General features: G+C 40.3%; 1 protein-coding gene across 5 annotated transcripts in view; it reads right to left on the bottom strand.

Annotated features, from left to right (window-relative positions):
* Nucleotides 1–13,121, bottom strand: part of HIVEP2 (HIVEP zinc finger 2) — a 138,509-nt gene that overhangs the window by 115,875 nt on the left and 9,513 nt on the right. Inside the window, exon 1 of one of the 5 annotated variants that reach the window (XM_051613595.1) lies at nt 4,565–4,905. The exons of 3 other annotated variants lie outside the window; for them this stretch is intronic. The gene's annotated coding sequence lies outside the window, so the exon portion shown is untranslated. Of the gene's footprint in view, nt 1–4,564; nt 4,906–13,121 lie in introns of those variants that run through there. One more of the 5 variants, XM_051613598.1, reaches the window with a different exon arrangement.

Genomic DNA, 13,121 nt, shown 5'->3' with positions numbered 1-13,121 from the left:
AAAAGGTATATTCCACGCATATGACATTGTCATTTCTAGTTTCAACGCAAAGAGTTCAAATTCCAAGTGCAAATGCATGAATTAAAAGCAGTTTTAGAGATGAAAAAGAAATATACATTGAACCAGGGAGAACTATTCTAGTTTTCAGAGTATCTTTAAAGAATGGTTATAAAAATTTGTCATTACCATTTTGAATCTGTAACAAAGACATTTCAACAGAAATGAAAATTTTCCTTTCTCACTAATGGAACCTGGCACTTTACTGCAGTATGCCAGCAAAACTGACTTGCTGCAGGAGGAACTGAACTGGCACAACCACAACAGAAAGCATTTTAATCTACAAGTGCTGCACTGTGGAAAGCAACTTGCCAAGCAAACATGGTCCATACAGATAAACCAAACCTTTTACGCTGCACTTAGAAAAAACAAATTCCATTCACAAAGAGAATTCTCACTACAAACATCCCCAGAGTTTGGAAAGGGTTAAAGCCAGGGTCAGCTGAGGTAAAGAAAGCCAGCACATGTATTTTTGGATGGTGAAACAAGTTATCTAAAGTAAAGCATGTTGTATTGGTGCTTCTAAAGAAACACATATAACACCACTGTAGTGTTGAACCCATCCTAGTAAGAGGGCACATTCCACCCACCCCACAGCTAATCTTGTTGTTGACTGAACAAAAGTTTTTGCTTCTTATCCCCACAAACAAGGAAGCCATCATGACTTGTGATCTGCCACTAACTAAGCAGTGGCATGTTCACGAGGGACAGGTCGTGGGCTAGCAGGACTGCAACACGTACAGGAGCCAGACAAACTCTGTCCAGGGAATCCAGCCTAAAATCCATTCTTGTGACAAGGAGTTGAGACCACATACCCACTCAGGTTATGTGTTATGCAGAGTTTGGTATTTCCAAGGAGTTGATTTCAAACGCTCCCACTAGCTTTGGAGAAGCTACAAAATGTTGGTGTTTCAGGTGTTTCAGCAAGGCAACATGGAGAAAATGTGGCCACTGCATGGCTCCAGAGATTATACCAAGGCACATGATGTAACCAGAATTCAGAGAAAGTAAGCTTCCAATAATTAGAAGATTTTAATAAAACTCTCCCATCTTAATCTATTCAGACTAAAACTTTGGGGTTATCAGTTTATCTGTACATTTGGGGCTTTTTTTCTTGAAAAAATGCTTCAATCTGCTAAGAGAAATCTTGCAGATGGAGTGGTAATGAAATACAAATAGAGCACTAAATATGAAAAATATAATGAACAGTGTCTTTTTTTCCTTTACTTATTTAATCTTCATTTGCACCTAGTCATTTTCATGCTGAGCATCTCATGTATTTAAATAATTAGTGTAAATTAAATTTCACTTTATTTTAACTGCCAAAAATTGTGAAACTGAGTTGATAATTATTTCAAGTTTTGCTGCTATACAGGAACAACCTGATAACCTGAAGACACCTAAGGATTTGAACAGCCAAGATAAACAGGCTCTTAAAAACAAGCAAGGACAATGGAACAACTGTATACATCAACTTGCAGGGCAATAAATCCTTCTCTGCACAGCCTTACGTCCAGGACTATTAACCTCTGAAGATCTACTGAGGGACCTCAGGATGAGAGTTTACTCCTGACCAAGCCACCGCCTGCACACACACACATATCTGCTCCCTGCTTGAAGACCAGTGCTACAGCAGCAATTAATTTCTTTCACCCAGCAGCCATACACTCACCCTACTCAGCTCACTCAGACCACACTGATTTCAAGGGAAACTCCACCAAAAAACAAGGCCAGCCCACACCTCCCACAGCAGACAGTGAACAACCCTCACTCCTTCTGAACAATGAGCCCCACAGCTCCCATCTGCCCTGGCTCCAGCCAGGCACACACGGCCATGGCTCACACACTGGTGAGGTGGGCTCAGCCCTCAGCCCAACTCTGTTCACCCCCTCACAAAGGCCTGCAGGCACAGGCACTCACCAGACAGGCAGCAGGCAGCCACAACAACCCCCTTTGCAGCTCTGCCTATCCCACAGACTGCCAAAATGTGGGATGAAAGCTCCCATGGGCCCCACAGTGCTCCCTCCTACCCTGTCTGGCCTTACAAAGCTTGGCTCTTGACAAAACCAAAAGGACTTCTCATCCAAAAGCATAAGGGAATTTCAAATAAAGGACAAGCAAGCCCTCCTCATTAACGGCACTGGAAAACTGCGACCATGATACTATTGACAGCGTGCAAAAAAACATTGCAACATTTTAATGTGATGGTCCCACATAAGATTCTTCCGCAGTAAGAAAATCATGGGGTTGCAGAAAGGACACTCCTGTGACCCAGCCAACCACCACTACAGAGTCAAAAGTAAAGAGCATTGGAGTCAATACAAAAAGAAAGCATTTTATGAACTCTATATTTGGTCATAATCATGCAGATTCAGGAAAAGGTCTTTCTCCACCTACATATCTTGGTGCCTTATATGTCACTACTTAGATCTCCAGCTCTAAAGCTTCTGCTGCTGTAACAGTAACAATAAGTCAATTCAGTACAGTAAATGAAAAATCTCCTGAAGACTGAAATTTAGTTTTTTGTAAAAAGCAAGTTCCTGCTGAAGGACGTTGCACCAACAGTCCAAAAGAAATCCCGCATTTCTTTGGAAAATAAGGACATAAGAGAAACATGGTCCCCTTCCTTACAGTGCCTTTTTGACATCCCTTGGCCACAACCTGAATGGCCTCCTGCATGAGAAAATACGTTTCCATCTGTGCTTGTTCATCTCCTCTTCTCCGTGGTGAGATTATCAGCAATGGCACGAGCTACAGAAGTGTCTTACAGATGTCACTGCTCCTCATTACAACATCTCAGCTGTTGTCTGCACTAACACATAATCAGCCACTGTGTACGTATGCACTTATGGTGGTGTGTAAGAGAAGACCAGCATTCGTTTTTAAATATTTGTTGTTAGTAACAGTAAAATCTCAAAATGTGGTATTTAATAATCCTATAGCACATTTTACAGATATTTCACCTACAGATGAAAGGAAGGAAATATAAAGAATTACTTCATCAAAATTATAGGGAGCAGGAGAGTGTGAAGGGGAATTCAGGAGCATTAAACCATTCTTCTCCTAAAAAAGGCATTATTCCCACTCCTTTCCTAAAAACCTGTTATTCTCAAGCCCTTATTTCCTAATATTATTATTTAATATTTGTATCCATGCCACTAAAGCAAAATGTCATTCCAGGCTTAACAACTCAGCATGACTTTGAAGATCAAAACTGAGTAACAGCACAGAATATTGTCAAGGAAATATTATTAAAGGAAGATGTAACTTAAAATCAATTGCTTTTATTCTAATGCATTCATATAACTACTTGCTTCCTTTTTTTCATAAACTGGTTGTAAAGTCTCTTGAGACAGAGGACTATTGTAGTGCATGATTGCCTAATGACCCTAGAGGGGCATATTTAAAAGAAGAAAAAGATATTTATATAGCACTTTATAGGCGCAATCACCGCTCATCAAGTTATTTTCTCTTACACATTAAATCAGTCCCATTTAAGAGACTTTTCCCATTTATTATTCTACAGTGCTTTTCCAGAGGAAAAACAACAGCCAAGGGGGAGGGAGGTGGAGAAGGGTGGGAGTTAGCATGCAGATACACAAAACCCTCCAAGGACTGCACATGCTGGAGCAAATTCACTCTTCTGTCTGTTAAACATGCCTATCCCAAGACTTTTTTTTCAAGACACATCCTCATAAGGAATAACTGAACCTTGCCTGCATGGCTGTGAGTACCAACACACAGCATTCAATTTCAAAACCCTGTCATATCCTATTCTGCTAAAGGTCGAGTGCTGTTCTTTGCCTATCTTGCTTTTCCCTGCTTGCAAGCATCTTGCCAGGCATATTCATGTTATGTAAAACCAGCTTGTTAAAAACAACAGTGATTTACCTAGGTAGTGCAATAGATTAATGAGGTGAACCCAGAACTTGCTTATTACAGAAGCCAGACAAAAGCTGCTACTCAAATAATATGCCTATGCAACACTAAACAAATGAATAAGCAACTGCACTAGCACTGTTTACATTCAAAGTTAATTCAGCCTTTCAAATTCAGGATACTGTACTCTAGACTATTCAGTGCTTCTTCTCACACCACCATATGCAAACTCCCTAGAGCAAATGTTTTTTATTTTTAAAGGAGGGACACGCCTCCCCCACCCCCCCCAAGCATTAGAGAATAACAGTTGAATATTGAAACAATTAATTTCACTTGCAAGAATGCTATATTGCTTTAACGTTTTGGCAGACTTTGATGAGACTAAATCTTCCTCCCTGAGTTAGCTGTGAAATGCTCATGTTTCTCAGTAACCATTCTTACTCATACCCCTCTTTTGGCTATGAAGTGTAAAAGCAGGAGCTGGAGAGGGTTAAGCAGGTTTCCTGTCAATGCTCTGCAAGAAGCAAGCCTCTGTATTTCAGCAAGGCAAAGAAATCTGTTCAGGCCCTGTATATTCAGCATTATTCAGCACTATTGGGACTGTATTCTAGGATCCCTCAATGCCCACCTGACAGTGTGTCCTCTATATTATGCAAGTGATGTGGTCTCCCCAAGGCAAATCATCACCTGACCATCCTGGTCTTTGCAGCTGAGCTGTATCCAGTGACATGCTCTGTGGAGCAATCCATGGCCACATAACTGTATTGTCGTCTCAGTCACTTCTCCAGGGGGGAAGAAAAAAATTAAAAAAAATTAAAAGGCTGGTATTTCTGGCATCAGCACCACAGCAGAGCAATAGGGAGGCGACTTGGTGAGGAGGCAGCAGCAGTGGGAGCCCTGTACGAGCACCGGCTGGCTGCCGAGCCCAGACCTGAAACTAGGTCTCAGCCTGCTCCACTGCAGGAGAAGGGAGGGAAAAAAGGAAAAAAAAAAAAAAAAAGGCAGCACTTTCTCAGAGCAGGAAGAAGGGGAGGCCATGAGCGTTTCCTGTTGTGCAGCTGAAACAAGCAAAGACGTCATTAGATTTACACTCCCTCAGGGTGTCAGCAGATTGAGGGCCAAAGTTCAGTCATTTCCAATGCACTGCAAGGAGGGAGGTTTTGGAGGAGAAACCAGCAGTGGCTTTATTGCTAACAGTGTTCTCTGCACTTGCATAGCAAAACAGCTACGAAGCGTGTTACCAGGCTCAGCTGCAAAGTATCCTATGTGACTAGAAACAATATTTGCTCAGGAGCCATGCTGCTCTTATTTTTCTTGTACAGCTTGTGTAAGAATATTACTACAATATAGAAATGCACTAAGCTCTCGCTACAGCCCATACTTCTGCAAGCATCTGGAAATGAAGCCTTACAGATTTTTGGATCCCACAGAGTAAAACATGTTTTGTGAATGCATTTGGGGCAAAACTAGAGTGTAAAACCACAGGATTCCCTTGTCAGATATGGCTGACAAATCAGCAAAGTGAATACAGATGCTTCTTTTCAATTTTGGCCCTGTCCTTCTGAAGCAGATATGGGCTCAGCTTAAGTAAAAGGGTGAAAGCACAAGAGTTGTGCAGTGGTACAAGTGGTTGTGCAGTGAGAGCTCAGCATTTGGTAGCTGATGGTCTCACAGGCTGTCCATCTGACTCTGGGTAAATCATTAGTATACTTAACTAGTAAGCACAGGGAAAACCTAGATTGCAGTCCTACCCACCATTACTACCTTCTTAAGTTAAACACCAGAAAGAATTTTCCAATTGAAAGCATCATTAGGAATCCAAGTGAGACCACCAAGGAGGTCTCAGAGCCACCACCACTGAAACTTTTAAAGAGCAGTCTGAACAACCACCCGTAGGGAATGGTTGTGGTTAGAGCTGGGTCAGGGGGTGGACAGGCTTACGGTGTGGTCTCACTTGTGAGACACAATCTAGACCCATTTTTGTTAGTCTCTGAACAACAATTCAAAATACAGGGATAAACACAGTCATTCCACAATAAGCATGTCCCAGCAACAACCTCTGATTTTCAAATGGAGGCACTTAATTCAACAAACTTCAATTAAAAAGGCTACAAGGAGCCCACAAAATGCTTTTTTTGATTGTCGTCTCATGCTACCATCACTAGCTGAAGGGGAGTATTTTTGCAGTTTTTCTACACTAACCACCCCGTGGTCACACCAGGAACTGAAGCCAGCCCCTTCAGCCTAGCATTAGAGTGGAAACCAAGGAACCACCAGTCTGTATCTTGAAGTCATAATAATCTTTTTGAGACCTATGCAATGCCACTAGCTTACCAAAACTGCTCATTTCACTACAAGAAGGTAAAAGATACTATTTTTAATTAGCTATAAACTAATTTTTATATACTGCTAAAAATCATATCCTTCTACAAGGGTGTGAGCTGATTTAGTTGTTTTCTGCCTTCTCTTTTAGAGGTAAATTTTTCAAAGACAGCTTATCTTGAAGATTCACTACCCAACTAGCATGAAGAAACCTCACCTGCGTCTTGTTCTGACCTTAACTTGAAAACTTAAACCTGAAGGCTGTCAGTCTAGCACTAATCAAAAGGCCTCTCAATCAACAGGCCTCTCTTCAATATGAAAAAAAAAAAAAGCAGACAAATGACTCTTTGGTGTTGGCAATGATTTGCAGTACACAATACAGAATCTGAGGAAGAAAAACTGATTTTAATTCTGTATTGAATCAAAGAAGCATTAACTTCAGCAAAGATGGTTTGGGTTAGTTAATTCAGAGTAAAGTCATCCATATTTGACCCTTTAAAATGTGGATGCTGGATCCGAATCTGGCCCATATCATACACAGCAATGTGTGTAAGTAGTGACATTTTTCTAAGAGAAGGAAAACAGGGACAAGGCCTTCAAAGTACTATAAGAAGACTTCCACTGTGCACAGCATCCTAAACAACGCGTAAGAGAAACACTCAGTTTTCTGAAATCTGACCATAAAGCACCACACTCACTCAGAATTAACTTAGTCAACTATTTTTTGTCCCATATCTGAGAATGAAAGAAATGCACCCACAATTTGTACTTTCAACTGTACTGAGACAATTGCTGCATGGCACAACTGCAGCACATGGCCAGGCTGTGTAACCACTCAGCACCAGCACACGGTACCACAACGGGTATTTTTCATACATACATGGCTGCCTCTTACAGCACAGTTTCTGTTAAGGAACAGAAAATACAACCAGGAACAGCAGCATTTTCACACACCCATCCACATCCTGGAAGTTAATCTTCAGGTTATTATTTCTTACTGTTGCGTTAGTTGAAGAATGGTGTTAAACCACCTCTACCATGGTCTAAGGCAAGAAGGTGCCATATGCTCTCTGCAGTTTACTTTGCATCCAAATACGACCCTAGTATTTTTAGAAGAGCTATATCTGTTGTGCTGGGGCTTCTTCATTTAAAGTTTGAAACTTAAAGCAAAGGGACAGATGCAAACTATGAACTGACCTCACTGCCAGTGCCCTTGGTATGCTGAAGAAAACATGTGCTTTTCTGCTCCAAAATAGAAGTTGATTGCAGTAAGTAAAAATACATATGGAAAACAACTCTTAAAGTTGGCTACCCACAAAATATTTAACACCTTTACGGATTCCCACAAACTCAGTTATACATTTACCCTTTACAACCCATCTGTGTAATACTTAGAACAAAGCCACTGTATTGCATTACTCAGGATTTTAATTACGTGCAAGGCTTTTGTAATTCTTTCACTTCCATTTGAATGAAAGTTTGAGAAGTGCAAGTGCAAAAGCCACTACCTTGAGATTTTCATGTTGAACTGTCTCAGCACTAAGGGAATTCTCTCAAGCAATCCTATAAAATCCTAGATACTGTAAAAATTAAAATATCCTGTACCATTTTTATGAGGAAAACAAGGCAAATAAAGATTACAAGGTCCAAGCAGTCAAAACACCCGATAGCAGGTAATTACTAAACTTCAAAATATACATGGGAGAAAACAGAACTGGAGGGCTTGTTTTTCACTGTGAACCTGGTACCCAGCCTAAATATGGCAGTACACAGGATGCAGCATGACAGACTGCTCACCCCAGACGGACACAATCCAACCACCAGTAAAGTGGCGGCAATCAGAAATTTCTAAAGTATTCCCCATCACCTGTCTTCTCATCTACCACACTCAGCTGCCCTATGCCATGCTCTCTGGCCCCAGGAGGACTCTGCCACCAGCACTGGTCTCTCTCCCTTGTACCTCAGGGGTTCTTCAGACACAAGGACATACAGCCTCCTGTTCAGAAGCTGCTGGAAAAGAGCTACAGGGAAAAGCTACATTGCAAAGAGAAAAACACTACTGCAGCTATGTAAGGATGGGGTGGTTTTAGGATGAAAACATAAACCTTAAATTTCAAACATGATGATCTCATACATTGCAGGTGTGTGTGAATGTCTGTAGACATATAGTGTGAGAGTATATATGTATGTACCTGTGGTGTGTGTATTCCTATGTAAGTGTATATGTATATAAAATAATATATATGAATTTGTGTATATATATCAATATATACAAACATATAAAATAAAAGTTTGTATACCAAAGTGATTTAGCCAAATGGAACCAAAACCCTGTGGTTGTAAATACCTTTTATAAGTAACAAATTACAAAGATTCTTTGGACAAAATACATTAAGTCCTGGAAACTCTGTGCAGGAAAAGGCAAGTCCTTATTTTGGGGCTTGCCCAAGTATTTATACTTTATTTTAAAGACAAAGCAGAGATGAAATCCATGTTTAAGGACCTGCAGTTTTCAACAATAGGTAACCTAATTTCAAGAAACCAAAAGCAATTGCTAAAATATTTATTGAAATTGCTTTCATGGAAACAATGAGAAACACTATAAAAATGTTAAAAATATTAAATCAACTTGACTGCTTCTGTATCTCATGAATTCAACAGGATACTAGGCAACAATAACATTTAGAATAAATATTTTCTTATGGGAAGAGCATTTTCACTCAAATTGACCAGATGATACCAATTAAAAAAACCCAAAGATTAGATACAGAAAGCACATCTACTGACTTAAAAATGAAACTGCACTCCAGTGAGTACAAAGCTTGCTTAAGGAGACATTTATTTTTTCTTTCAAAGATCTTCTTTCATAGGCTTTTTTCCCTTACAGTATTTTGAACTGATTTCAAACCAAATCTGTTCACTAAAACTTCAGAAAGCACACACTACTCAGTGTAAAATACTGCACACACATGCAAATATAAAGATTAATATATCATAGGCAAATCTAGTACAGATTCCAAGTTCTGCACTTACGCTTATATGCCCACTTAAAAAAAAAAAAAAAAAAAGCAGGGGGTGGGAGGAGACAGCAAAATAAATAAATATAAATCAGTGATACAAAAATACAGTAACTTTCTACGTAATACACCATCTGTTCCACCAGAAAACCATGCTGTAGCAAGCCACAGGGGCTACAGCTATGAAAAGCCCTTGCAGAAGAGCCAAGCACTGTAATGAGCAGTCTCAGAAGCTGTGGCACCGCACCAGCCACCACAGCGAGGAGCAGCCTGCGACACACGCAGCGGGAGCTCCTCACCCCCCATCCTGGAGACTGGCGGGACCTGGGCTGCCACGACATCCTCAGAGAGCTTCCCAGATCTTGCAATCCCAGGGTCAGAGGTTTACAGCGTACCAGTAAAGCCAGGCAGCGCTGAGGAGCAAGTGGAAATTGTTTGAGGTTGCGGTGTTTTGCCACGGCTTTTTACTGGAAAGTTTGGTCTCCAGAGCTACAAACACAGTAAACTGGATTTCCCCAATTCCTCCACAGACCACACTTCCACTGATGCTGTGCCTTGCTCTTGTACTATGAATCTAGTATCTGCAGAAATAGTTTCCAGAATATAGGAATGGGCACCCTAGTATGCCTGCTACCCCAGAGGCTCATTAAAAATAGGAGCTGCTGTTGCATGCCAGATGCTTGCTCACTGTTGTGTGCCTTACAGCAAATGAAGTGCAAGTCTTCCAGCCACGCAGACAAAAAGGCAGGCAGGAGAGATCCAGATCAAAGTACAGAGGGGTGCTCTGTTATGGTTAGGAAGGCCAATTAAGGTGTGCATCCTTCTCTTTCCAGCTGGCAAAGTCTCAGGTACTTGGGATTATGTAGTAAGAATTTACTTCTGCCACTTCTATTATTATTCATTAGGCGTGCATTAAAAAAGTATCCTACCTTTCCAGCCTTTGGTTGCAATATCACACCAAACAGAGGCTTTAGGGCTTTAGGGAAAGGTCTTAGTTCTTTAAACCATGCTTGAAAAGGCTTTGCTTTTGCTTTCCATCACCATTCCTGGAACAAATGATGGAATCGCAGAACCCTGGGCAATTAGGAGACCATACCTGGACTGGAGGGAATTCATGAGCCAACACATTATCATAACTCTCATTAATAAAGTAATAAACTGTGTAATTACAGTGGGTTGTATACATACCTCAGGGTATGCAGTAAGGCCCAAATTTAGAAATGGAATGTTTCCAACAATCAACAACTTTAACAGGCAAGGATCCTTATCAAACAATTAGGTTACTCAAGAACTACTCCAGCAACTGGCCCTTTTTGCCCAAGGTTATACATTCTAAAATGATGTCATAAGATTTGGTTGATCTGAGCTTTTTAGTCTTCCTTTTTAAATTTGTTTGCAGTGTTTTGAAAAAGAAAATAGTTCATCTCCCCTCTAATCAACCCACCAGGTGCAAGTCTTTCAAAATTACATCTAAAAATGGGAAAGTGCAACGAGAAACCCAGTTATCAGTGAAAAGCCAATTCAATTCAGTGCTACTGGGTTTCAAATGGAAGACTAGACACATAGGACATGTAAGTTACACTAGAATGAAACATCACACTAAAACCTTGCAAATGTATTGTAAATATTGGGTTTGTGTGTCTTTTTTATGCTTAATTGTAGCAGAAGCAGGAAAAAAAAAAAGGCTAAAATTATGCCACTTGAAAAAAGAAGGTTATCAGACCTAATTTAAAAAAAATATACCAAAATTACATCATGCACAAACTAAAATTAAATGCAAGTTTCTCACATCTTAACAAGCAGTTCCAAAACCAGAGAATGGGGATTTCACTGGGAAAAGAAACTTACAGGACAGGCAAGGTACAATCTAGGCTCCATGCTCAGACTCTGCCTGAACTGCAATGCCCTCAGAAATCTAGCAAATTCCTCTCAGATGGGTTATAGCTACTAAAGAGGGGAAAAAAAAAAAAAAAAAAAAAAAAAAAAAGCTAAAATCACAGCTCTGAGCCACTGTCAGTACTAACACTTGTAGCTAAGATTTCACGTATTTTATATTCTAATCACAATCAAAGCACCTTGGGGTAGATACTATATCTTTACTCTTTCTTTCCAAATTACCTTATACCATCTGGCAACATAACAATCATTTGTGTCAAGAGTGCCTTTTGTTTTGCATCTTCTCTGGCTGAAGTATCCAGAGGCTGTTTCCATGCAGACAGTTTTTCCAATATGCTCACCTAGTGTTTCTATATCCAATGAAGAGCAAAACTTGCATGCTGGAGGTTTCCATTTATAGGCTGAGACAGTCATGAGGAACACTATTTCAGCAGTACAAGTCCTATCTACAGCTGATGGCAAAACCCTGGCCTCAGGAGAAAAATCAATAACAACCTGCCATTCTGCACTTTTATTGAAGTCAGGATTTTATTCAAAATGACAGAGTTTTCATTTTACTCACAAGAGAGGAGGCATTTCACACAGTAGCACAAGCTGTGCCGAGCAGAACTTGATGTCATCTTCTCAGCTCTGAGGCACTGATCAGAAAACTGAGATGAGGGGAAGATGGTTTTGCACTTGGCATCAGAGAAAGCAAAGGTCAAGCAACAGGAAGGATACCAAGTGTTGGCATGATGCAAGTGTTTTTTATTACATATTTCATTTACATAACCTATTGACACAGGTAGCCTATTCACAGATTTACTTTCTGGTCAAATTTCCACAGCCATGAGTGTTGGCCCCACTAGTTCATCCATGTCACTGAAGTGTGCGTCCTACCAGAGGGGTGAGGGTTAATGAGCACCACACACAAGTCGACCATCACACACCACCTATGACAGGGCCTCAAAAACGACCCTTTAACCTTCTGACTAGAATAAGAGTGATGTGATTATATGCTTCAGAAACCATAGTATATAGAAGGAATCCAAAACACTTCAACTTAGAAGGCAAATATCTTCAGGGTCCAACAAGACACGACCTTGGTTGAATCAGTCACAAGCGATAAACGGGCCACACTCAGCTAGACTCTGCTGGCATCATCCTATCAGCAACGTACCAGGGACAGTGAATAACACTTCAGAAAGATCATCTGGGCAGATGCTGATACCCATAGCACCAAAGTGAAACCACAGCAGTTCATCATAGAGAACTGATACAATTTTTACCTGTTTTACATAATGTGGCTGTGTATATGCATCTATATATACACTTGTGAAATAAATGCTAATACTCACACATAACTAATGCAAGTAAGTTTATTTATTTAAAACTTTTTCTTTGATATTTAAATAATAGAAAAGTTGAACCTACATTGAATCTAGGACAAATCTTCCTCTTGGTGACAAACAAGCCAGACCTGCAAACACAAGCTCTCATGATGTTATTCCAGGTATACTGTACTGTGAAAAAGACAAAACCTGACTGGAGGCAAAAGCTACGATCACAGAAATGTATGTAAGTGTATGTGTATATACTTACACATGCATGCTTAACTATTTCTTCAGGCAATATAGCAAAACCCCTCTGTTTTCTGGTGTAATGTTCATAGGAAAACATCAAAGCAGGAGAAAAAAAAATGCGTTACTGGGTGAGATAAAAACACAGGTGCAATCCCATCATCTGGATGTGACCATGTCTGAATTATGCAATGAAACTGGGAAGCAGGGTTCTCTGTTTAGTAGTGTGTGAGTCTGTAAATGGCCACAAAATCTATTTATTACACTCTTGGCTTGCCAAACAACCCCACTTGACTGAGAAAGAGTTAGTCAAAATTGGTTTCATTTATTCCCCTGCTTGCTAGTTCAGTGGGTTCAACTATTGACCAGGATCAAAAGATACTGCAGCTAA

This window comes from Apus apus, chromosome 3 (genome assembly GCF_020740795.1).
Source record: "Apus apus isolate bApuApu2 chromosome 3, bApuApu2.pri.cur, whole genome shotgun sequence".
Classification (NCBI taxonomy): domain Eukaryota; kingdom Metazoa; phylum Chordata; class Aves; order Apodiformes; family Apodidae; genus Apus; species Apus apus.
The sequence above is the reverse complement of the archived record's forward strand: the minus strand, read 5'-3'. Positions and strand labels throughout refer to the sequence as shown.